At 40.4% G+C, this 25,915-nt stretch overlaps 2 long non-coding RNA genes across 2 annotated transcripts in view; one reads left to right on the top strand and one right to left on the bottom strand.

The window, feature by feature from the left end:
• Positions 1–25,915, top strand: part of LOC105481526 (uncharacterized) — a 203,165-nt gene that overhangs the window by 14,777 nt on the left and 162,473 nt on the right. The window contains exon 2 of the long non-coding RNA XR_987013.3: positions 3,149–3,268. This is a non-coding gene — a long non-coding RNA (uncharacterized lncRNA). The remainder of the gene's footprint in view (positions 1–3,148; positions 3,269–25,915) is intronic.
• Positions 1–25,915, bottom strand: part of LOC139358500 (uncharacterized) — a 28,912-nt gene that overhangs the window by 588 nt on the left and 2,409 nt on the right. Inside the window, exons 2-5 of the long non-coding RNA XR_011613500.1 lie at positions 18,995–19,126; positions 14,999–15,101; positions 13,944–13,948; positions 3,147–3,218 (exon numbers count right to left, since the gene is read on the bottom strand). This is a non-coding gene — a long non-coding RNA (uncharacterized lncRNA). The remainder of the gene's footprint in view (positions 1–3,146; positions 3,219–13,943; positions 13,949–14,998; positions 15,102–18,994; positions 19,127–25,915) is intronic.

Raw genomic sequence — 25,915 nt, 5'->3', positions numbered from 1 at the left:
TTTTTTCTTTGAGAGGGAATCTCGCTCTGTCACCCAGGTTGGAGTGCAGTGGCACAATCTCAGCTCACTGCAACCTACGCTTCCCAGGTTTAAGTGATTCTCCTGCCTCAACCTCCCTGGGATTACAGGTGCCCACCACCATGCCTGGCTAATTTTTATATTTTTAGTAGAGACAGGGTTTCACTATGTTGTCCAGGCTGGTGTTGAACTCCTGACCTCATGTGATCCACCTGCCTTGGCCTCCCAAAGTGCTGGGATTACAGGCATGAGCCACCATACCTGGCCCCTAGGATTGCTTTTGTCAAGTGTGATTTTACACCTTTATCTGATTCTTGATCTGTACACATACAGCTTTTTTGCTTTGACTCAGAACCATGTTGTCATTTGGTACCATATGACCTAGATTTGGATGATGTGTTGGTCAGCAAAGGCCATGTTATACTGCAGTAACAAACATCATCATGCTCATAATGGCTCATAAGAAAAGTTTATTCTTCCACTTGCTATGTGCCCAGCGTAGATTACCAGAGCCATTCTTCGTCATACTCACTACTGGATATCTGCTGATGGAGGTTCCAACTTGGGATTCCATGATTGTCAATGTAGAGAGAAAGGGGGAATGAGTCAAGCACAGGTACTTAAATGCTTCTTCTGGAAGAGACATTCATTACTCTTACTCATGCTTAATTGTGCAAGTCAAGTCATGTGGCCTTTTTTTACTTTAGGGAGTGGGGAAGTGAGTCCTCCCACACCCCTAGAGAAGGAGAACCAGGGTTTTATAAACAGCTCTAATAACTAGCCCAGATGGTCTCCCTGAAGTCAGGTAGGGTCCTTGCTTCTCCTGGACCAATAATAAAGTAGGATCCGAGCTGATTCACTTTTCTCTTAGGTGAACTAACTTCTTGGAAAGAAATGATGTCATATCTTATTATACAGCTTAGAAGGTTAACATGTACAAGAAATGTCTGTGCTTTGAAAAAGGTAATGCAAAATTTTATTCTTTAAAATGATATGTACCTGGAGATAATACCCTTAAAAATAAGCAACATCTTTTTTCAGTTATTTCTTGCTTCCAATGTTACCTGGAAAAAAGTCTTACATTGCTCATGCTCTTGTTAGGAGTTACTGACTGTATTTTTAACCTATAATCCATAATTATCACTGAGCTCCAGGAAGCTAAAATTTTATTCATATTGTCGATGTGAAATTTGGCTGTCCAAGGTGTGCTGAACCTTCAAATATGTAGAATATATTTTAAGAAATGGCATGCATATGTTTAAATTCCACCCAAATAAAGGTCCTCTTGAGATTTTCTAAAACATTTATCATATTTTCTACCAAACAAGATTGACAGAACTTGACTTAGAAAGCTGGCACACAGCTTCATGGAAACAGTTTCTAAAGCAGTGCTATCCAACATAAGTTTCTGTGATGACAGAAATATACTACAGCTGCCTTGTCCAATAAGGTGACTACTAGCCACATGTGGCCATTTAGTGCTTAACATGTGGCTACTGACACTGAGGAACTGCATTTTAAATTTTGTTGAATTTTTATTAGTTTAAATTTGTATAGCCACACAGGCCAGTGCTACTATATTGAATAGCACTGCTGTAGAAGTTGGCTTTCAACTAATGTTTATTGTTGTTGAATTTTTAAAAACAAAAATGCATCCTTAACTTGAAATAAAGGAAGCTCACATGTGCATTCCTCATCTGCTTGCTGAGAACCTGAGACTGCCACAGGGATGTTTTCTAATTCTGGGGTGTGAGCATCTTTCAGTTGTAGCAACCTGCAGAATCACTTATTTGGGAGTAGACTCTGGGTTAGGGCATGCTGAGTGGCATTTTTGGCCTGTGGGATGGGATAGAGGGCAAGCTAGAGATTGTCCTCAAGAAGAACTATTACGTCAGTTGGTTTGGTGGCCTGATACCCTCTCCTGGTGAGACCTATGGGCTCCAGAAGGTCACCTGAAGTGGTCAAGGAGAAGGTCCTGCCAGTTCATGCTGCAGAAGAACTGAGGTTCACAAACATACAATCATCCCATAACTTACTCCTATGCCATCGTCCCCCATCACTGTGGGGATCAAGGTTGACAGTTTTACATCTCCTTCTATTATTTGTCTCCCACCTCAGTATGCACTCTCCATCATTCTGTAAAATTACATTTTCTGTTTTATCCAATTTTTCTAGAGTCTAAAACAAACATAATTTCATCCCTCCCCCAAGTATACACTCAAAAGACAAGTGCTCACCCTACAAACCAGCTCTCACAAATATAAACATTTGGGAGTGGACATTGACCATCACCATCATCATCACCAGGAGAAAACAGTTGACAACACTTCTTTTCTGATTTTTCCAGAGTCGCCAATCCTTCTTAGGTCTAATAGGTGCCTCTGTGCTAAGCCCTCAGGGTACAAAGATGAATTACAAAGGTTTCCTCTTTCGATGAGCTCCCAGCCAACAGCTGGAGATAAAAATATAAACAGTTGACTTGTGATTACACATAATAGTAGTGTGAAGTGCTTGAAAACAAAGGATAGGGAGTGACACAATAAAATATTTAGAATGAGATTAATATTCCCCCTAGTTACTTTGAATTTAGAGAAAGAAATATTTCCAAAACTGTTTATGGTAGATATGGCATTAATATTCACCAATCCTGTTGCTTCTTTCTGGTCTCACAGGCTACGTTACTCAGTCTCATTTTTTGTTTTTTCTTTGAGATAGGGTCTCACTTTGTCACTCAGGCTGGAGTGCAGTAGCATGATCTCGGCTCACTGCAGCATCAACCTCCTGGCTCAAGCCATCTTCCCACTTCAGCCTCCCAAGTAGGTGAGACTACAGGCGTGTGCCATTGTGTCCAGCTTATTTTTAATTTTTTTTTTTTTTTTTTTTTTTTTGTAGAGACACGGTCCCCCTATGTTGCCCAGGCTGATCTTGATCTCATAGGCTCAAGTGACCCTCCTGGCTTAGTCTCCCAAAGTGCTAAGATTATAGTCATGAGCTACCACACCCAGTCACTAGCCTCATTTACATTTAGGCAGGGGCCATGTGACAAGGTTCTGGGCAAGGTATCTTGTCAAATTGATGTGCCTCCCATAAAAACCTCCTGTTTTGTTCTTCATGTTCTCTTCTCTTACAGGAGCCATGGAAGCCAAATGCTGAGGATGGTGGCATCATAGGATGAATGGAGCTGGGTTCTTGAAGCACTGCTTGGAGGAAAGACAGCAAAAATGCCTCATGAATCCAACTGGACTGTTATGTGAGAAATAAACTTTCATTGTGTTAAACCACTATAATCTGGGGGCTGTTTGTTGTAACTGCTAGAATCAATTACCCTTGCTAATATAGGGTTCAAATGGTTTCAACTGGGTTATCAGATATAATCTTTACAATCTCCACATTTTACCAAAGAAGAAATGAAGTAACTTGCCTAAATTCATACAGCTAATTTTTGGAAGTTCTAGGACTAGAACCCAGTCTCCCAATTTCCAGTCAAAGCTCAGCTCTACAAGGTCAAACTTGTCTCTATTCATCTATAAATAGTTTTCAACAACTCTTGTATGACTGCTGGTAAAACAGAAATATGTATATTGAATTTTATGGCAAATAAAAGTTGTCTTTATGGGGAAGAGAACAAGATAACACTGAGGTTTACCAAAAGTGATTTATTTTGATATTAGCATATTTAGGTTGCTTATAAAGTGCTGAATTTGAAACATAGCTGGATTTATCTATCAGGACAATTTTAGGTTTATCATTAGGCAATGCCTTGTTATATTGTGTGGTTTTGTTATTCTATGCCAGGTATATAAATTTATCCATTGCTGGGAGGTTGAAACTATTTGGATACAACATGTGGGTTCATCAATTACTGAGAAGAGTAGACTAACTTTTTCAAGACTCAATGTCATCAGATTGAGCTCTAAGTTTCTTAGGCCATGGACTTAATCCATAACATCCACATTTTCTAGAATAAAGTGGGACAAAAAGAACCTAAAGTAATTTGATTGCTATGGTAGATGCTGTTGCCAGTATGATCAATAGCCATTCTTCCCTTCCATCATAGATATCAGAATCTTGATACATTTGAGTGGAACCAGCCTAGCCCAGGTGATGATGAATGGTGATGAACATAAATCAGAAGTGGCAATCTTGGTCTCCCTTGCAAATGATAGTAGTTGGAATGGAACCAAATTCTGGTCAATGAAATGTAACTAGATAGCCACTGAAGGCTTCAGGAAACTATTTTCCTCTTTTCTAAGTGGAAAGTATGAGGAACAGCCATTATTGTCTATCCCATCCTTCCTGCATCTGGATTTAATTAGGTGAGGATGTGAGTGGCAGCAGCAGTTCAAGGAGGGTGAAACACCTGTCTGGGTTGGAGCATTCTGTTCTTCACATCCCTTTGCAACACTCCCTCCCACAAGAGCACAGTTGCTTGTTTTTCAAGTCATGGGAATTGAGCTATTAAGGATTGGGCTCTGTATAGGAACTATAGGGTTCATGTCCCCACTCTACTTCTCTGACAAATTGGCCTGGTTACCATACTGTCTCTCTACTCTGAGTATGAGTAATACAAATAATGCCTGCCCTCAAATTTTTTATTTGTAAAACCAGGATGATAAAAATCTACTTGATAGTGTTATTAGAAGACTTAGATTAGTTTATTAAACTAATGTTTACTGAGTGCCTACCATGGGCCAAAATTGTGGAAAGCACTTATGATGCTAAGTGAACAAAGTAGACATGGTATCCTGCCCCTATGGGATTTCGAATCTAGTGGAAAAGACAGGCAAGAAAACACATATTGTTAAGTAAATACACCAGGAATCAGCAATTGTAACATTTTCAATGAACTGAATAGGATGGGACAATGGAGAAAAATGGTGGGGCAGGAAGACCACTTTAGACAGAGTGGCCAGAAAAGACCTTCAAAAGGTGGTGAGACTTAATCTGGGATAGGAAAGAGGTAAAGGAAGCCACCAGGCAAAGAGCAAGAAGCAAGGAAAAAGACTTTTGTAGCAGATTAAAGAGCAAGAGCGGAAGCCTTTAGATGAGGAAGAGCTTGGCTATTTCAGGAGAAGCAAGAGAGCAAACATGGGCTGGGTGCAGTGGCTCACATCTGAACTCTTAGCACTTTAGAAGGCTGAGGAGGGTGGATCACCTGAGGTCAAGAGTTTGAGATCAGCCTGGTCAAAATGGTGAAACCCCCTCTCTACACAAAATTACAAATATTAACTGGGCATGGTGGCGTGCTCCTGGTGTCCCAGCTACTCAGGAGGGTGGCTGAGGCAGGAGAATTGCTGGAACCCGTGAGGCAGAGGTTGCAGTGAGCCGAGACTGCACCACTGCACTCCAGCCTGGGTGACAGGGTGAGACTGTCTCAAAAAAAAAAAAAAAAAAAAAAAAAGGGCAAATGTGGCTGGAATGTAGTGAGTCAAAGAGTGACAGTGGCAGGAAGAAAGATGGAGAGAAGGAAAGGAAATAGGTCATGGGCCATGATACCCAATTTGGATTTGATTCTAAGCATGATGAGAAGTTCCTGAATGGTTTAAGCAGGTAACTGACTGATCTAGGATTTTTAAACCAAAACTAGCTTTTGTGTAAAAAAGGTTTGGAGAGGTTCAGAAGGGATCAGACAGCAGGCCACTATAGTGCTGTTGGCATAAGACATGAGCAGCTTAGACTGGTAGAAGTGATGTGAGCGGAGTGAACAGAACTAAATGGATTCAAGAAAAATTTAGAAATTAGAATCAACAGGATTTTCTGATGGATTGAATGTGGAAGGTGAAGGAAAGGAAGAATTAAATGGTATTGTCTAGAGTTTTGGCTTGAAGAACTGGACAAATAAGGGGGCCACTTTTTGAAAGGAAAACATTGAAGAGGTTTTTAGATGGGGTAAACATCAAATTTGGTATAGTTTTTTTTAATGGCTGTGAGAGATCTATATGGAGGTGTAGATTGGTATTGAATACATGTCTACACATATGTCTAAGCTGCTATATCAGTTAGCTATTGCTGTGTAAAAAACCACACCAAAAGTCAGCAGTTTAAAACAATAGCTATTTTGTTATCCTATGATGTTGCACGTTGTTTATTTAGCTGGGTTAAGCTGGAGGGACTCATTTGGTCTTGCCTGAGTTACCTCATGCATCAGTAGTCAGCTGCAAGTTGGTTAGATGGCTTTGCTTCTGGGGGTTGTTTGATGGTCAGTTAGTGTAATGTTCTGTGCGGTTTTTCATTCTTTAGTGGGCTGCCTTGGGTTTGATCATATGGTAGAGGGAAGGCTCCAAGAGTAAGCACAGGCTTAAAGTTGGTAATGCAATTGGCATTCCCCAACCTTCTATTGGCCAAAGAAAGTTATAGAACCAGTCCAGACTCACTGGGTGAGGAAATCGATTCCACCTCTTGATATGAGTTGTTGCAATGTGACTTTGCAACAGCTCACATCAAGATATGAAAGGGATATAAAGAGGCCATTAATTGGGGCCATAAATTCAATTAATTGGCTGTAGTACAGGTTATAACTCAAGAATCTTTAGCTTACAGGTGTTATTTAAAGCCATGGGACCAATTGAACTCAGCCAGAGAGAGGTTTAGATGAAGAAGAGTTGAATTCTAGGAAACTTAAGCATTTTGCCAATAATTGATTAAATAATTTATCAATGAGGTTGGTGACAGCAAAAAGACTTAGAAGGAAAGGTCAGTGATGTAGAAGATAAAACAGGAAGCACACTTTGGGAGGCTGAGATGGGCGGATCACGAGGTCAGGAGATCGAGACCATCCTGGCTAACACGGTGAAACCCCGTCTCTACTAAAAAATACAAAAAACTAGCCGGGCGAGGTGGCGGGCGCCTGTAGTCCCAGCTACTCGGGAGGTTGAGGCAGGAGATGGCGTAAACCCGGGAGGCAGAGCTTGCAGTGAGCCGAGATCGCGCCACTGCACTCCAGCCTGGGTGACAGAGCCAGACTCCGTCTCAAAAAAAAAAAAAAAAAAAAAAAAAACAGGAAGCAAAAGCATGTAGAGCAGAGATTTGTGTGTATTAATGTTTAATAGACTGAGTCTGATATAGTTCATATTCATCTACTGAGGGTGTCCTCATTTCAGGGCACTTAGCTACCTCTATGTTAGAAAAAATATGTGGTATAAACCACAGTCCTACTATCCGGTCATGTAGAATATATCATTGAGTTGGAGGGACAGCCTCGTGCTTACATAAAGTCAATAACAAAGTAGGACAACTACATAGGTGTTTCTCAAGAGCCCATCAGTGAGACTTTTAAAATAAGGTAAAAACTTAACCCTTTTGCTGGTTACATGAGTGTTTTAAGTTTGTGAAAATTCATCAGATCACATAGTTATTACTTATGTGTTCTTCTATGTCAATGTTATACTGCAATAAAAATTTTAAAACCCACACACATGCCTTACTCCTGTGGATTGTTGAGGCCTCAAAGTGGCTTAGTTTGATTAAGGTGCTAAATGACGTTTCATAAGAACTTACTTTTATTACATTCATTTGCATATACGTGTGATATAGTCATATACATATCAGAGCCAAAATTTAGAAAAAGAGGTTTGGAAATAAACAAAACAAATTCCTTCTCTTTGTAAGCAATTTAATCATGATTGATTTTTAAAACTTTTAATAGTTTTGAAAAATATTTATTACCTTTGTCTTCTACCCCAGCTTAAATGAATCTCCAGTATGTAAAAGGAATTTAGTTATCTGCCTTAGCATGCACTGTCCTTTTAACATAGAGCAAAAGAAAATTCAAACAAGAGAAATTGCTTTTTGTTATAAATTTATGATAACAAAAGGTATAGAAGCCTCTTTTGAATAAGAAGACTCAAGAACAAACTTGGAACAGTTAGAAAGAAAAGAAGACCTTGCAGAAATTTTTTAGAAGGCCAAATCAGATAGGGGCTTGCTTGGAAAACTGGCATAGGAACAAATTGGCTGGGTCAGAAAGGAAAGCAACTTTTAGAAAACTGGCTATGGAAACAATCAAAGCATCAAAAGTTGGTAAGAATAATTTAGAGATGCTGGGGAGGAGGGAGGGCAAGACAGCTCATATCCTCAGGAGGTTTGCATCATGTTCTACGAAAAGTTGAAATAGAAGCAAGCCTCTTATAACTAATGCAACTAAAAAATTATTATTATTATTATTATTATTATTATTATTATTATTTTTGAGATGGAGTCTTACTTATCGCCCAGGTTGGAGGGCAGTGGCGCAATCTCGGCTCACTGCAAGCTCCGCCTCCCGGGTTCACCCCATTCTCGTGCCTCAGCCTCCGGAGTAGCTGGGACTACAGGTGCCCACCACCACACCCGGCTAGTTTTTTTGTTTGTTTGTTTTTTGTTTTTGTATTTTCAGTAGAGATGGGGTTTCACCGTGTTAGCCAGGATTGTCTCGATCTCCTGACCTCGTGATCCGTCCGCTTCGGCCTTCCAAAGTGCTGGGATTACAGGTGTGAGCCACTGCACCCGGCCTAAAAAATTGTTATTAACTGTGTGTCCATGGCCTGTGAGCATAGTCAATGGCTGAACTCTCATAGAGCTGGCTGACTTGCAGGGTACTTAGAAATGATGAGATACAAGGACATTTAATTCAGATGAGAAAACTGAGGCGCAGGGAGACTAAATAATTTGCCAAAGACCATCTGACTAATAAATGGTTGAAACACAACCAGAGCTAATAATAAAGACGTATAGAACTGGACTGAGTTAAATACCTGAAGGTTTCAACAGAGGCCTACCCTGTTTCTGTGGGTAAACCATGCAAAATACTGGCTTTGTAAAGGATGAAGTTGGTGTGGATTTTTTTTTTTCCGTATTGGTCAAGGCCAGTGACCAGAAGCAGTGAGAGTGCCAGAAGTGCTCTAGGATGGGTAGGATGGAGACTGATTTCTGTAAGTTTAGAATAAAATGGCCACAAATTCTCGGATACTCCTTTCACTGGGAGCTTGGGGGTCTATATCTCCTCCCCTGGATCTGGGTGGGCTTGTGACTGCCATCTGAATAATGGATTGGGGGTTGGAGGTCAAGGAGAGAAGCCCGGGCACCAGTTTGCCACATGGGATGATGACAACTTGGAGCCTAACCCTAACCTGAACCCTAACCCTAACCTTAAACTCCTTTCTGGAGGTTAGGTGAAGACAAAGTTTCTAAACATATTTTGGAGGCAGAATGAATGAGACTTGGTGATAAAATGGATGTGGGATGGTATGGCTTGAGGAACTAAGTAGTGTCAATTCCCCCAGATAGGGAAAGCTAGGCAGAGAACCTCAAAGTTCTATTTTAGCCATGTTCCATTTGGGGTGACCATGAAATATCCTAATTTCTATTTGGGGTTGGAAGTCAAGTGGGAAATTGGATTTACAAACCTAGGGCCCAAGAAAGAGTTCTGAGGTAGATATATAATTTTTCTTATTAAACAAAAATTAGTTTTTAAAACTTGAATTATTCTTTTGACACAGCTACTTTGGGTGTGGTCTTAAATCCTGTAAATTTCAATGTCCTTTTGGGCTTCCCAATCACTTCAGCTCCAGGCTTCTTCCTGTAATGCCAGGGTCATCTTTCTCCATCTTTGCTTTTGTGTCTATGAATATTTCTTTCAGTCCTCTTCTCTCCTTATGAAGTAAAGCAAAGGCTGACCAGATTTCTGGACTCTTAGCAGCAGCATCAGAAAAAAAAAATAATAATCAAGATCTGGAGCTTAAATGGCTCCATACCATATATTTGTAACTTCACAGCAGTCCCTAGAGTTAAAGAAAAATACTGGAGGTCCTAAGTCTGAGAAAAAATTGGTAGTCCATCATCAGTTCGCCTATGAAATTCTGTAACTCAATATGGCTGATTATATCCATTTTTTTTTCTGGTCTATAGAAGCATGAAGCGATGGCTACCTTTCCAGATTTAATAACTTCCCATGGGACTGTCATGATGGTTAGTCCCTTGCACCCAAATCCCCACTATTCCTCTTTCAGAATTGCTGTTGTTTTCCCATTAGGTCATTTCTATTCCTGGAGCTTGTTATTCTGACCCCAATAAGTCATAGCTTTGGAAAGATACACTTATTTAATTCCTGTCCTCAGAAATCATTCCCATTATTTCTTTATTTCATTGATTCTCTGCAATATTTGTAATTGGTCCTTGTCATAGGAAGTCAAAAGACTGAAAAGAGTAGAAAGGATGCTTTTCTCCAAGATGTGACATATGCCTACCTGTATAGAACTGTTGTTTTGGATTTCTGCTCTTAGGAATCTAACTGGGAAATGCCCAACCAATACCCTGCTGAAGTATGTTCTACATAATGGGGTAGGGGGAGGGCAGTTCATTAGTATCAACAATTTTGTCAGAGTGAAAATTAGCATCTCTCACAAATGGATATGACCACAGACTTAGAGACAGATCAGGCTGGGTATATAACGCTAGTCTGACTTAGCAGCTAGCTAACTGACCTTGAGCACAACCACTTAATATTTCTGTAAAATGTTCCCCTCATCTAAACGTTTGCACTTCTAGCTCATCTTTACCCTTCAAATCTGAACTCAAATGTCCTTGCTCTGAGAGGCCTTCTCTGCCTGCCCTCCCATGTAAAGAAACCAGCTCCATTTCTGGATAATTATTCTCTCATTTATTACTTTATTTCCTTCCTTCTACTTATGGTAATTATCTGAAATTGTCTTATTTACAATGTTTGCTTATGTGCTTATTTCTGATTCAACTTCCACTTTATCCCCAGCTCAGAATAGGTGCTCAGTTAATTAATGAAATGTCTGTGCAAGGCCAAAATCACTAGCCAGTTTGATGAGAAGACTCAACCTAAATGATTATTTGCTATCCTTGCTTAGCACTGTCCATTGGAAATATAATGCAAACCACTTATGTAACTTTAAATGTTCTAATAATCACATCAGAAAAGTCAAAAGAAACAGAAAAAATGAGTTTTATATTGTATTCTACTTTACCCAATATATCCAACATATTTCAACATAAAAGTTATTAACATAAAAATTATCAATGAGTTCATTTACATTCTCTTTTTTATAGTATATATTTTTTGAAATCTTGTATGTGTTTTTTACATATAGCACATTTTAATTTGAATGTTAAATTTTAATTTGGAATATTCGGTCTGTGTTTAGATTTTGTAAGATTTATAGTTGAAAAAGGAAATTCACATACGCAAATTGTTCCAAATATGTTTAAACATTTTTCAATACACTAATCAAGCATCAGGTCTTAAATTTAAGTTTAAATGAATTAAGATGAAATATAATTAAAAGTTCAGTTCCTAAGTTACAACAGACACATTTGGAGTGCTTAATAGCCACATGTGGCCAGTAGCTACCATATTGCAATTCTAAACATCTTGCCAAACATTTCTCATCATGTTATCTTGTGGAAACATGTTCTTACAATCAGGTTATGTTATTACAAAAGGAAGAAGAGAAAGGAACTTGTTTGCGTTAAGTGGAGGTGTATGGCAGGCACTTTGGTAAACGTTTTTTAAACAACCCTTGTAATGAATCTATGAGGCAAGTTTCATCATCCCCTTTTATACATTGGGAAACTGAAGGCTGAGAGAGTTTGCTGCAGGCCCATAATGTCCCTCTTCCTCTCCAGCAGTTTCTAGCTGAGAAGCCAGTGAGCAAAGAGAAGATCACTCTCAGACTTCTTCCCGGTCCTCCTGACATCTTCCCAAGCACTACCCCAACCATCTGAGAGCATACCTGGCTTCTTCTCCTCAGGTAGAGGCAACGCAAAGTAGGCTTTCTGCTTCTCACTCATGCGGAACCTAGGGTTGACTGGCCACAGGTGAGGCCCTCTGCCTAAGGAGTAGAACTAACTCCCTTCTCCCCCTTTAAAGGGCTGAGAGAGCCCTGTCTTATCTCAGAGCTAGAGTGCAGGCAATTGAGATCTTTTCCCATGGTTCTATGGGAAAGTCTCTGGGTTGGGAAGGCCTCTGGGGATATGGAAATCAATTGGGCTGCAATCATTTAAAATTTTCTACATTATTTAACTTAAACAATGCTCCTTCTATCCTTTGAAAAAAATAACATATTTATTTGTATTTTTATTTCATTTTTTAATTTTATTTTTTTTTAAGACAGTCTCACCCTGTTACCCAGGCTAGAGTGCAGTGGTACAATCTTGGCTCACTGCAACCTCTGCCTCCCAGGTTCAAATGATTCTCCTGCCTCAGCCTCTCACCTGAGTAGCTGGGATTACGGGCATGCCACCATGCCCGGCTAATTTTTGTATTTTTAGTAGAGAGGGGGTTTCGCCATGTTGGCCAGGCTGGTCTCAAACCCCTGACCTCAGGTGATCCACCCGCCTTGGCCTCCCAAAGTGCTGGGATTACAGGTGTGACCCACCGTGCCCAGCCAATTGTATATTTAAAACAAGTTTGAAGTGCCCAGTCATAATCTATCTTTACGCACACAGTTTCTCAAAAGGGTTCGGGGGGAATGTAATTTGATGACTTTATATGTCTAAGATTACTACTTGAACTTCAATATCCCCTTTCCCTTCTTTAGTGGCAGAACCCCTTATTTTTAGCTGGGCACATACATCTCCCCTGAGAACAAGAATAACATTTCTCAGCTTTCCTTGCAGCTAGGTGTAGCAGTCATATGACTAAATTGGGCTAATGCAGTATATGAGGAAGTGTTGTATGAGGCTGATAAGCAATTTCCTTAGAAAATGAGTCTTTACCCTTCTTTACTTCCTTCCTCTACTGTGCAGGCTGGAATGCAGGTTTGATGTCTGGAGTTTCAGTAGCCATTTTGAGCCATAAGGTGAAGGCCATGAACAACAAAATAAAAGGAGCTTGTATTCTTGGCACCATGGAGTGCTAAACCTGCCCTGCACTATTTAAATTTAAATTTTTCTTATGTGAGAGGAATATAAACTTTCATTTCTTTAAGTCACCATTTGCATTTTCTATCATAGGCATCTGCACCCAAATCAAATTCTAACTGAAACACACACACTTCTGAAGTAGAAGACAGTTATGGAAATGAGTGTTCTGCAACTGAAATGGCCCAATTAATTAGATTACACATGGAGATGAGAGGTATGAGGCCTCACTTAGTCTGCTCATTATTAAAATGATCTCTAGGCCCATCACCCATATTTATTCATGATGTAAGAAATTTGCATTAGATTCTTAGATTAAATATTGGGCCAGATGTAGAGACTACAACACTTTCCACATATTGTTCATTTTACCATGTTTTATCTACTGATATATATTTATTTTTAAATTTCCTTTTGTTTCCCTCTTACCTATATTTTTTATTCAACATTTCTTTTGTATCTTTTCTTTTCTTTTCTTTTTTGAGACAGGCTGTCACTCTGTCACCCAGGCTGGAATGCAGTGGCACAATCATGACTCACTGCTGCCTCAGCCTCCTGGTTCAAGCAATCCTCCCACCTCAGCCTCCTGAGTAGCTAGGACTACAGGCATATGCCACCATGTCTGGTTAATTTTAATTTTTTGTAGAGACGGGAGTCTTACTATGTTACCCAGGCTGGTATTGAACTCCCGGGCTCAAGCCATCCTTCCACCTCGGTCTTTCAAAGTGCTGGGATTACAGGAATGAACCATCATGCCCAGCCTGGTTCAGCATTTCCACATTAGACTTTCCCATGTTATTTTTCACAGACACAGAGAGAGAATCATTACCAAGTAGAGTATTTTTCTGGTTAGGGAAGAATGGCACAAGGGTTGAACAAGGAAGAGACAAGGCTGGCTTTCAGGGCTGTCAGAAAGTGATGCTGTAATGTTGGCATCATTACCCAAGTCCTGGTTAATAATATGCAAAGGACACATGCAAAAAATACATGTGCAGGAAAAAGACAGAAAGGAAGTGCCCAAATTGAGAGCAGTTGTTATTATCTGGAGAATGGAATAGAACCCACACTATTATTTTTCATCTTATATACTTTTGGATTATTTGTTGTGTTTTTATCATTAGAATCAGCATTTCTTATTCTATAATTTAAGAAATAGAAATTAGTCAAGAGGTGCATAGTCAAGAGGTGATAGTGATTTAAAGTCACAGAAGCCATGGAAATGTTCAGTCGTGCCTCTGTCCAAAAGCCATTTACAGACCTAAGACCACATTCTGGAAAACCTTGGATCTGCCCTTGTGTCTTCCAGGAGAGTTTCCTCTTTCTTGCTTAGTCAATACAGAAGAGTCATTTCTGGGTAAGTAGTAGGAGGGCAGTGAAATGCTGGGCCAGGCTGAGGGTTACCTGCAGACTGGGTCACCACAGACTCCAACCTAAATATTTACCCATGTGCTGATTACATGACTGTGCTTTCATTTTGTCATCACACTGTTTGCTGAGTTCCCTGAAGTACCCCAATTCCTCTTACTCCAGACATTTTGCTATTCTTCCTCCCAGGAATCTATTTCTCTGTCCAGCTTCATGGTCATTGGCTTGCTATTGTAGATGATTGCATTAAAGGTTACAGATTTCCATGCCTCCATTTACCCACAGCTTTGGTTAGTGACCTTACACACTGGTTCTGGGTTTGGCTGAGATGTGTTTAGAGACAGTAGCCAACTCATTGAAAGCAGCGACTCAAAAAAGGGCATGAACATTTTGGCTTTCTCTGTTTCTCTTGGATCCTTGCCACAATCAAGAGAACAGGCTTGAGCTGGCCTGCTGGAAGAGTGTGAGAGATACATGGAGTAGAGCCAAGTCATCCAAGCCAAGGCCACCCTGAACCAGGAACTGACAGCTAATTCAGCAGCTGAGAGCGGATGCCTGAACAAGCCCTGCCAAGATCAGCCAAGACCAATCCAGATTTGCAGAACTTCCTAGTAGAAATGTAAGCTCATGAAAAATAACAAATGGTTGTTCTTTTATGCCACTCAGTTTTGGGATGGTTTGTTACATAGTAATAGCTAATTGATTCAGTTGCACATTCCTTTCCTCATCTGCTTTCCTCCTTCCACCTTACATCACATCAGACCATCTCTAAACAACTGCCTTATTTCCAATTCTCATGGCTTCCTTGGTCACATCTTTAAATACTTCCAATAGCTTGCATTCCACCCATAAGCCTGCAGAAGAGAGAGAGAGAAAAAAAAAAGAAATATATTGAAGATCCTAGCAGTGGCCTATTTCATATGTGAGGGGCAAGGATTAAACTCTCTGTCTGCCCTGGGACACATCTGAGGCAGGCAAATGCTACGTTATACTGGGCCAATTGACTGGTTTCTAAGATGACTGTTCTTTCACCTACAGAGCCCTCATTTTCTCCCTTTTCTTGCTTACTTCACCGCTAACACCATAGATGTTGGTCAATCTCATCAAAGCCAGAAAGCATACAATTAAAGGGCAAACCCATAACTTTCTATTCATAGTTTAGAGAAGGAGGAAAAAAAGAAGGAAAGGAAAAATATTTAAGTTAGTATAGTTAGAAGCTCTGTATATTGGCCTGATGCTGGTGGACACATGGGAAACTCATGTTTTGGCCAACAGGAAAATTATGAACCATCATCCCATTGATTCAGAACTGTGTGTATGAACAGGTCTCAAAGTGAATACAAGTTCCAGTTCTGCCATTTAACACCTATGTAACTGTATCAGTTTTCTCTGTGTAACAAACCACTCCCAAATTTTGTGGCTCAAAACAACCATTCACTCATAATTGTTCATGAATCTATGGATCAGCTAAGGGTTCTGCTGATTCAGGTTGAGCTTGCCTGATCTTGGTGGGGCTTGGTCATGCATCTGTGGTCAGCTGGAGGTTTGGCTGGTGCTGACTGATTTCATATGGTCACATGGGAATGATTGGAGTCTGTCTCCACATGGTCACGCATCACTCAACAGGCTAGCCTAGGTTTATTTACTTGATGGTCACGGTGTTCCAGAGTATGCAAGAGGAGAAATCCTGATGCACAAGCACTTCCCAGGCCTCTGCTGGCATCATGCTTGCTCTGTCCTATTGGCTGAAGCAAGTCACATGGCCAAGCCCAGCATCTGTGGGGAAATGTACTACCAATAGATAGATCCAGAGAGGCAGGAAAAATATTGGGGCCACTATGGCACTGATTCACCACAGTGATGTTACATACATCTCTTGGTTTCTCTGAGCCTCAGTTTCTACCTCCAAAAAATGAATATAGTAGTATTAGCCTGTCGTGGGTTATTATGTTCCCCAAAAGATATGTAGATATTCTAACCCCTGGTAGCTATGAATGTGACCTTAATTTGGGAATAGTACCTTTGCAGGTGCAATCAAGTTAAGATGAGGTCATTAGTATGGGCCCTCATCTAATGTGACTGGTGTTGTTATAAGAAGAAGAAAACATCACACGAAGACAAAGACCCACAGGGAGAATGCTATGTGATGACTGAGGCAGAGATTGGCATAGCACAGCTACAAGCTTGTGAATGCCAAAAATTGATGGCCACTACTAGGAATGAGGAATAGGTAAGGATGGATTCTACCCAGAATTTCAGAAAACGTGGTCCTGTGAACACATTGATCTCAGACTACCAGCCTCCAGTACTGTGATACTACATTTATGCCACCCAGTTTGTATTACCTTGTTGTGGCAGGCCTAGTAAACTTAAACAGAGCCCAACTCATCTGCAAATCTTTTATCAAGGTTGAGTAAGAACAGTTACTGCTGATGGATGGACTCTAGTCCTACAAATGGTTATTCTGAGATAATGCAGATCTTATAGTTTCCTATTTGTAGGAGGCAGTTCAGGCAGGGTGGAGGTTGTATAGTTGCTGGAGCATCAGAGCAGCCTCAGATCTCTGGTGTTAGAGTCCCTGGGATTTCCAAGGGAGGAAAATGCCAGCATTGCTTGTCCTCCTGTCAGCTTCTCTCCTGGTTTGTAGTGTTACCCGGGCTCCTGACAGACCTGCTTCCACCAATTCCTGAGCTTGAAATGCCTTCAGGGCCTGGGATTTTCCCCTTTGCTAAAGGAGAAGCCCTAAGATCTGATAGCTGGCCTTGCTCCCATGTAGCTCTAGCTCTGGGAGCATTCCAGGAAGGCAGAGCCTAATTTAATCTTCCTTATCTTGTGATTTCAATACTGTGTCCTCCATTTATACTTTCTTATTTTGCAGGAAACATGGTTCTAGGCATTGCTAGAGACAGTAGTTGTTGTTTTTGCAGGCAAACACAGGCAGGCAAAAGCTTGCCCTGTGGACTGTGGGAAGTCTCACGTCTCCCTGGGCATTGGATGAGGCTAAGTACATGAAAGGGCTTCCAGAATGCACCACTAGATTTCTCCCAGAATGCTCCCTGTTGCCTTCCCTAATTTTGCTCGCCCTATTCACTTTGACATGAGAAGGCTTTCTACCATCTCTCCATGTTAAAATGGTTCTTAAACTTGAGGAACTTTAAGACAAGTAAAAATGGAGAGAATATAGGACTTGAAAGAAAGATCTGAATTTAAGATTCATATTTCACACTTACTGGGTGTCTTCAAGCAAGTCACTTAACATCTCTGATGCTGAATACTTACTATTATTATTATTATTATTATTATCTGGTAGACAGAGTAACCTCATTCTGAGAGTCAGCTGACATAATGGGCCCGAAAGTGCTAAACTGTGTAAGACCATTCAATTTAGAAGGGGAAAATTTACTCATTCATTCATCTAACTAATAACTATTGGAAGCCTGTTCCGTGCCAGGTTCTCAACTAGATGTTAGGAATATGAATGAACAGTATAGTTGAAGTCTCATAGAGCTTACATTCTAGTGCAGGAAATAGGCAATAAAATAGCAGACAAACAAATGGCATAATTGCAAATAAGGAGACAATTACAAATTATAATAATTGCTAGGAAGGAAGCCAACTGGATCTTAAGCAACAGGGACTGAATTGATAAGGTCTGAGTTCGAAGGCTCTAATTCTCTGTACCTGGAGGAAAAACCAGGTACGGGTGTGAAGAGTGTGTGTGTATATATATATGTGTGTGTGTGTATATATATGTGTGTGTGTGTGTGTGTATATATATATATATATATATAGAGAGAGAGAGAGAGAGAGAGAGAGAAAGAGAGTCTCACTCTATTGGCTAGACTGGAGTGCAGTGATAGAATCATGGCTCACTGCAACCTTCCTTGAAGTCCCAGGCTCAAGTGACCCTCCCATCCCAGCCTCCCAAGTAGCTAGGACTATAGACACACACCACCGTGCCTATATATATATATAGTAGAGATAGGGTCTCGCCACCACGCCCAGCTAAATTTTTTTTGTTGTTGTTTCTCAGTAGTGACAGGGTCTCGTTATGTTGTCCAGGCTGGTCTTGGTCTTGAACTCCTGGGCTCAAGAGATCCTCCTACCTCAGACACTAAAAATACTGGGATTATAGACATGAGCCATCTAACCCAGCCCATATTTTTTTCATGTACTCTGAATTTCCTGTTGACCTGATTTTCTTACTGCCTTACCATTCTCTACTTATTAGGTCACTGGCATATGTGTATCTTCATGGGAGGGCGGGGGTCCCTAGACAATATGGGGTGTCACTGAATCACAACTTAAAAGTTGAATGAAACAAAAGTTTAGAAAGCTAACTTTTGTCAGCAAAGAAAAAAATTTTTAAAAATGTGAAGCCTTTCTTTACATATTAAGAGCAATGTGCGGAGACTGAACACAGTTTCATTGTAAAGCAGAGTAGAAAAAACTTAGCTTACATTTAAAGGAAAGTTTCAAGGAGACAGAAAGGAGTAGAAAGTTTCCCACCACTGAAAGAGAGAGGGAGAAAGAGAAACTGAGGGGCAGGAGGTCAGATATGAGTGAACTGGTTCCTTCTAGTAGATAGACAAAATCTTTAGAAAGATAGTTTTAGATGATCACTTAAGATGATTATTTTTGAGCAATGAGCTTCATAATTGCCTGCTCCTTATTGATAGAATGAATATTTTGTTCGCTGTGCATCTTACCTCACACAGTCCATAGTGACCAGAGAAACTGAACTCACCTTTAGTTACTGGAGTGGGGCTTAGTCTCAGCAAAAATTATGGTAATCCCAATCCGCTTGATGGCAATTGGTTTAGAAACCCAGGCTTTAGTCAATCAGCACATGGTATTCCTCTGTCCATTCTTACTTGTTCTGAGATGACCCAATCAAGATGAAGGAAAAGTTTTTAAATATAAGGTTACAGAGAAGTTTTTCTTTTTTTCTTTCCCATTGGTGATGGAGGAAGTAGGCTCTCCATACAGTAGTTAGTCCCCCCATCTCCATGGTTTTATTTTTATTTCTGCATCTTGGTTACCTATGGTCAACCACAGTCTGAAACTATTCCATGGACATTTTCAGAAATAAACAATTCACAAGTTTTAAATTGTGCACCATATCCACATTGTACATGCTACCACGCATTAGTCATTGAACCCTCTCGGTTACCAGATTGACTGTTGTTGTATTATAGTGCATGTGTTCAACCAACCCATATTTTACTTATGGTTGTTAATCTTTATGGTACCTAATTTATAAATTAAACTTTATCATAGTATATATGGATAGGAAAAAAGATAGTATATATAGCATTTGGTACTATCAGCAGTTTTAGGCATCCACTAGGGGTCTTGGAACAATTCCCTCTTGGATAAGGGGGTATTACTGTACCATTTACAGCCAGCTTCTGGCTATGCAGAGAAGTCAACTTTGGAATGAAGTCAACAGTGTGGATTTCATAGTGAAGAGGTGGAAATAACCCATGTCCCAGCTGACACTGCTGAGCCCTTGAATCAACCAAACCTAATGCTAGACTTTTCATTTTGTGCTATAATGGTGTTCTTTCTTGTTTAATCCAGTTTGAGTCAGGGTTTCTGTTATTTAGAGCCAAAAGCATCCAAGATGATACAGTGGGAGAAATAACCAGACAGTTTTGGAGGAATGCCAGAACAAGGAAACTTATTCCTCACTTTTACCAGCAGATCTTAGGAACATTTAAAGACCATAAGATGAGTCCTTTGCCAATAGGGAGACATCAAAAAAGAAAAGAAATGAACACATGATAGCGTTAAATAGCAAGAAAGCTTATTTCACCTGCCTTAGCCTGAGAATGCTTTACAGAGAATTCACTTCCTTGCATGCCCCAGGAAACTGACTTGTAACCCCACCAAGGGACTCTCAGTAAAGAATGTGGTGATTTTGTAGAAGAGGCCTGCAGCGTGGGTCACTCAGGCTCAAGATTCAATGGGAATCCTTGCCATGTCCCAGAGGAGGAATTTCAACACCAAGACCGCAAAAGAAAGACAATTCAGCAAAGACAGACTATAAATTACACAAGACCCAATAGATGAAGCAAAATTAGAGTTTTCCCTGAGAGGGCATATCTGAACTTGAGGTCATTGGGAGCCAGCAGAGAACAATATGTAGGTAAGCACAGAAACTTCTGCCTGTTCCCAAATACTGTGTTAGAAGGAAAGATCAGCTTGTGAGATCCACTGAGAAGGAAGAGATAACAATTCTTATAGAGCATTTGAATAAGAAATGATTAATAATTTGCCCAAATGAGACTGACTTAATCTGAAAGAGATGATGTTAAACTGGTTGTGATGGATTGCACCATTTGTCCTAATTCTTTGCTCAACCCTGTATTCATGTATCATTTTGTCAAGTGACCTCATAATTCCTCTTTCTATGAGGTAGCGTCTGGGGCAGAGTCTATTTCCACACTCCTCGGAACTGGGGTTGGTCACGTGACTTGCTTGAGTAAATGATGCAGACTGTAGTTTTATTTAGTTATCATCTGTCTCTCCCTTCCCACTTAAGGACATGTTAGCTATGGGTACAGGGTAGAGACATATAAGAGGCAGATTAAGACACTTAACCAACCCAAATGTGGCCTGCACAGTCCACATGGCACCCAAGTCCACCCCATGATAATATGGGTATGGGCCGGAGTAGACATTTTTATCTGATGGAGATTTGGATTCTTCCCAAGACTGAAAGTTGCTGGTCTCACAGAGCATTGCTATCCAGACCACTGGGGGTAGCACTGAATTTGGCCCAAGGACGGCTTCTTTCTGGCTGAGAATAGTTTTGCTTCTGTCCTTGCAACAGGGATTTCACAGAGATGGTCTTCTTCTAAGGTTCATATCCAATCCCACTCAAGATTTTGATGTTAAAACAAAACATTTTTTTTTTTCCTGTGGAATACTTCATTTTACTTTTCTAATGCAAGAGTAACAGCTAACTGAATGCTATGATTTCCCAGCAGTCTTAAAAGGCAAACTGGAGGACTGGGAGCCCAGGAGCCACCAAGCTGGAGGCTTCTTTGAATTATGCACTTAGGTGACCAACATATTTCAGACAAGAACTCAGACAAGGTCTAGGCTGACAACCTTGCTCCTTCTCAAAGCAAAGATGGCCTAGGAAACTAGTGAGGACAAAGACCGAAGAAGAAAGAAGGCCTGCCTTCTGGCACACAGGTGGCAAATGCTAAATGGCTTTTTTACGTCATTAATAACATTAATAATATTGGTAGATAACAAGCATCATAAACATCTCATCAAAAATGATAAAAGCTATGTTTGGCACACAATGCCACTTGGAAACTGGCCTCTGTTTAATAGTAGTTGTCTGAATCACTAAGAATATTTGCCTGTTCCAGGCTTATCACTGGGACTGGCTCTAAAAACCATCAGCATTTATTTGTTTTTTCTTTCCTTCGTGAACTAAGCCTCCCTGCATTATTAGTACACAGAGGACTTCTGAGATGAAATGAAGCTTGGTTGATTTACTGTGTCTCCTGCTGCCACAGCATGTGCTGGAAATGAGACTTTGTGCCCAGGAATAGTGGAAAGGGGCACCTGTTCCATGTCCTGCTTCTGCCTCCCAGCCAAGGATCTCTGTGGATACCTTCCAGACAGTTAATTTAACTGGTTTCCTTGGATAGGCCAACAGCACGAGCTCTGGGCTCTGGCAGTTCCCAAGATAGGACCTATTTACCACATACCTTGTTTTGCTGACTGCAAAACTCTTGTTAGAATACGCTTATTTCTTCCCTAAACACTGAAGTCATCTTTCTAGTTGAAGCCTGCATATCCTTTGTGGAAACATAGGGATCCTACATTTAGTTTCTTTCAACTTGCTAAACTGCTCAGTGTAAGTTATTGAGGCTTTATCTTTCAACACAAATGGGCAGAATGGAAATAGCAACCATAAAGCAGCCAATCAGTTAACAGGCATTGAGTTGGGGAATAATCTTTCTCTCTGCAGTAGAAACACACATAAAAAACAGTTATGGGCTATATGTAAGTAAAAAGTAATGACCAAAAAATATGAGTCACAATGGAGTACAATATATGTATAAGCAATAATCGAGGAATACAAAATTAACAAAAGAGTCCAATCTTCAAGACGGTCCAAAGATCCCACTATTAGCCACTCTACCCCTTGCATGTTTAGATAAATAATGGGAAACTGCTGTGCAACTAATGGATGCCATTGCAAAAATCTGCTACTATAAGCAATTTTAGAAGTTCCTTGAGGTTGAAGAAATTAAACAATATGCTTGATCTGGTCTTTGGATTACAGACTTTTCATTTCAGATCTAGACCCAGCCCAACTTATTGTTTGCTGATGCAACCAAAATATGATAGGACTCTCTTGTGGAACAGTTTTTGCCTGGACAAGATAGCAGTGTTGTTTCTGGTGCCCAGAAGATGAATGGGCAAGTTTTCTCAAAGATGTAGTGTAGGGGCTTCTCACAGTGAGTTGCTCAGAAAACATTCACAGCATCCTCTCTAGGTGTCTCTTTACAAAATTTTGCAGTGAGAACAACTGCTAAATTTTCTCTCTCTTTTTCCAAACCTTCCTTTCACCAGCACGTGGCCTCTCATTTCTTCATTCCCTACTCTGCATATTTCTGCCCATCATGCTTATAGCATGGGAACTCCCTCACCCCTTACACTTTACAGTATTGTTCTTCTGTTCTTTACACTATTGTTCTTCTGAGAATCATCCTCCTTCCCACTCCAACTTTAAATGAAATTCCAGTAAATAAAATTCTTCACTATGGTTAAAGACAGAACTCCCCACTCCTTAAGTGTGGACTACAATTAGCATCTTGATTCCAAAGAATACAGGATGGAAAGGGAGAGAGAAGCAACTTTACAGTGAAGAAGTTGGCAAACACCACATTAGCCAGATGGTCGAGGTTAACGTCATTGGTGATAAGCCATGTTGATGATATGCACACTTGATATCATGTGTTTAAAATGCTATTTTGCCTCTGTGGTCTTTTCTCTGTGGGAAGACAATAACTCAAGTGTAACCATGAAAAGAAAAATTTAGAAAAATCGAATTGAAAGGCATTTCACCAAATGCCTGACTAGCTCTCCTCAAAGCTATTGTAGTTACCCCAAAAAACGAGAGTCTGAAAAACTGCCACAGCCCAGAGGAGTTAGGGAGATATGACAAACAAATGTGATGTGGTATCCCAATTAGGATGCTGAAACAGAAAAACGTCATTAGGGAAAAATCAATGAAACCGGAATAAAGTATGGAGTTGACTTTTTTTTTTTTCTCTTAAGAAAAGGATAATTGATGTTTTGATTTGGACCAAGTATTTAGAGAAGGCACAAACTCTGGTTGTCCTTCCAGGGGACATAATGATTCTTAATTAAATTTGCTCCAGATAACTACCTAGTTTGCATGTGGTTTAGGCCTGCCAAAGTGTTACATTAAAAACCAATTAAGTTAGTGGCCGATAGTAATAAAAATAAAAAATAGATCAAACTTCACTTCTGTATCTGGAAGAAAAATAAGAGATCCAATTCATAACTCGGTACAATATTTTAAGACATTCTTTCTTCTCTCTAGTTTTCATGTAGCCTGTAGTTTTACTAATTCTACAAATCCCTTCCTTTCTATTATGCACCCCAGCTTTTTCTGCTGCCCCATCTTATGTGGTTCTCCTGTCTCATTCTCTTACTTTTTTCCTCCTGGTTCTTCTAAACTTTATCTACACATTATTCAGAGTCAACCACCACAAAGGCCTGGGACCTTACCCAGTAAAGGCAGGGGAGAACACACCAAGTTGAGTGGTCAAACAGAGCATTCTCATTCACAAGAAGAGAAGGGGATGAGGGGAGGCTGAGAACCCTGTAGGTTAATATGGATTGCCGCATCACAAATACAAACAATTGACTTTGATAGACAAACTAGCCTTCAGGGAACCATAATAGCCACTGCGGGTAAAAAGTGCATCCAGAGGAGGAATCATACAGTCTTGGTTCAAGTCCCAGTGACACCACTTAAATGATAAACTCTATGTTCTGTACAGATAAGATCTATGTCTGCCCTGCTTTCTGTTGTGACTCCAATGCCCAGTCCTGGGAAAGAATTCCTATATATTTGATGGGCGACTTTGAGAAGAAGAGTATCAGTTTCTTTCATTGTTAGGTAGCAAATTTAGGCAATTTCTGCCTAACCACTTCGCAGAGATTTTATGATAATGGACATGACCTACATCGTCTGGGAAATAACTTGGAAAAAGGAGATATAGTGGACAAAGCATCAGTGTGGACAGTGTATCAGTGTGGAAGGCAGCATAATACTATATAATTTACTTAATCAGATGGGGACTTGGGTAAGCTTAGTGCCTATAGTTTCTCATCTGTTAAATGGGGAGGATTGGGCTAAATGATCTCTGAGCTCTTACTGGTGCTCTGCAATGTGACTTTGCAGCTCCTTCCATCAAGAAGTGGGGTTGTGGCCGGGCATGGTGGCTCATACCTGTAATCCCAGCACTTTGGGAGGCCAAGGCGGGTGGATAACCTGAGGTGAGGAGTTTGAGACCAGCCTGGACAACATGGTGAAACCCCACCTCTACTAAAAATATAAAAATTAGCTCGATGTGGTGGCACACACCTGTGGTTCCAGCTACCAAGGAGCCTGAGGCAGGAGAATTGCTTGAACCCTGGAGGTGGAGGTTGCAGTGAGCTGAGATCGCACCACTGCACTCCAGCCTGGGTGACAGAGTGAGACTCTGTCTCAAAAAAAAAAAAAAAAAAAAAGAAAGAAAGAAAGAAAAGAGAAGAAAAAAAGAAGTGAGGTTGACACACTTTGACAAATAGAATGTGGCAGGATGACAGTGAGCAAGTTCTGAGCCCAAATCTCAAGAGACCTTGTGCAATTTTGCTCTCACTCTTGGAACCCTGACTCCCCCTTGTAAATAAGCCCAGGCTAGGCTCTGAAGGATGATAGATACATGGGCTGGTCACTCCCATTGCCCCAGGCAATAGCCAGCCAAGTTCAGACACAGAGCCACTTAGCTGACCAGAAGTCAATTGCAGATGCATGAGTGATCCCAGGTGAGCTCAGAAAAACTATCCTAGTCTACACAAAGACAAGCCAAACACATCATTTTTTAAGTTACCAAATGTAGGGACAGCTTGTTACATAGCAATTGTTCACTGAAAAACTTCCAAATCTAAAATGTAGCCAGTCAATTACTTTGGCTTCACTTGCACTTTCAGACAGTGGGCACATTTTCCAGGGAATCTCCCATGACTAAGACAGGAATCTGAAACATCCAATGCATTGTCTTGATGGTCTATTGTGTGCTTCTGTGTACTTCCTATACATCATTGCTATATTGGCTATTATAAAAGCTCTTATAGTTATTGTTAAAACCTAGTCCTGGAACCTCTTTACTTCTTAAGATCTTTCATATTTAGCAAAGGCTAAGCTACCAATGACTTTTGATACTAATTGGAAAAAAAAAAAAAACAAAAACCAATGTAGTAGAACATTGCTGTCTTCAGTTTCCTCACCCTTCTCCACTGAGAGCCACTGTCCCTGAAGATGGATAGCACCCACTTGTCTTTAGATATCTGGAATCTTTCACCAGGAATGTTGAAGCTTGCTTGTTTGCTGTCATATTAG

Source organism: Macaca nemestrina, chromosome 15 (genome assembly GCF_043159975.1).
Source record: "Macaca nemestrina isolate mMacNem1 chromosome 15, mMacNem.hap1, whole genome shotgun sequence".
NCBI classification, from domain to species: domain Eukaryota; kingdom Metazoa; phylum Chordata; class Mammalia; order Primates; family Cercopithecidae; genus Macaca; species Macaca nemestrina.
The sequence above is the reverse complement of the archived record's forward strand: the minus strand, read 5'-3'. Positions and strand labels throughout refer to the sequence as shown.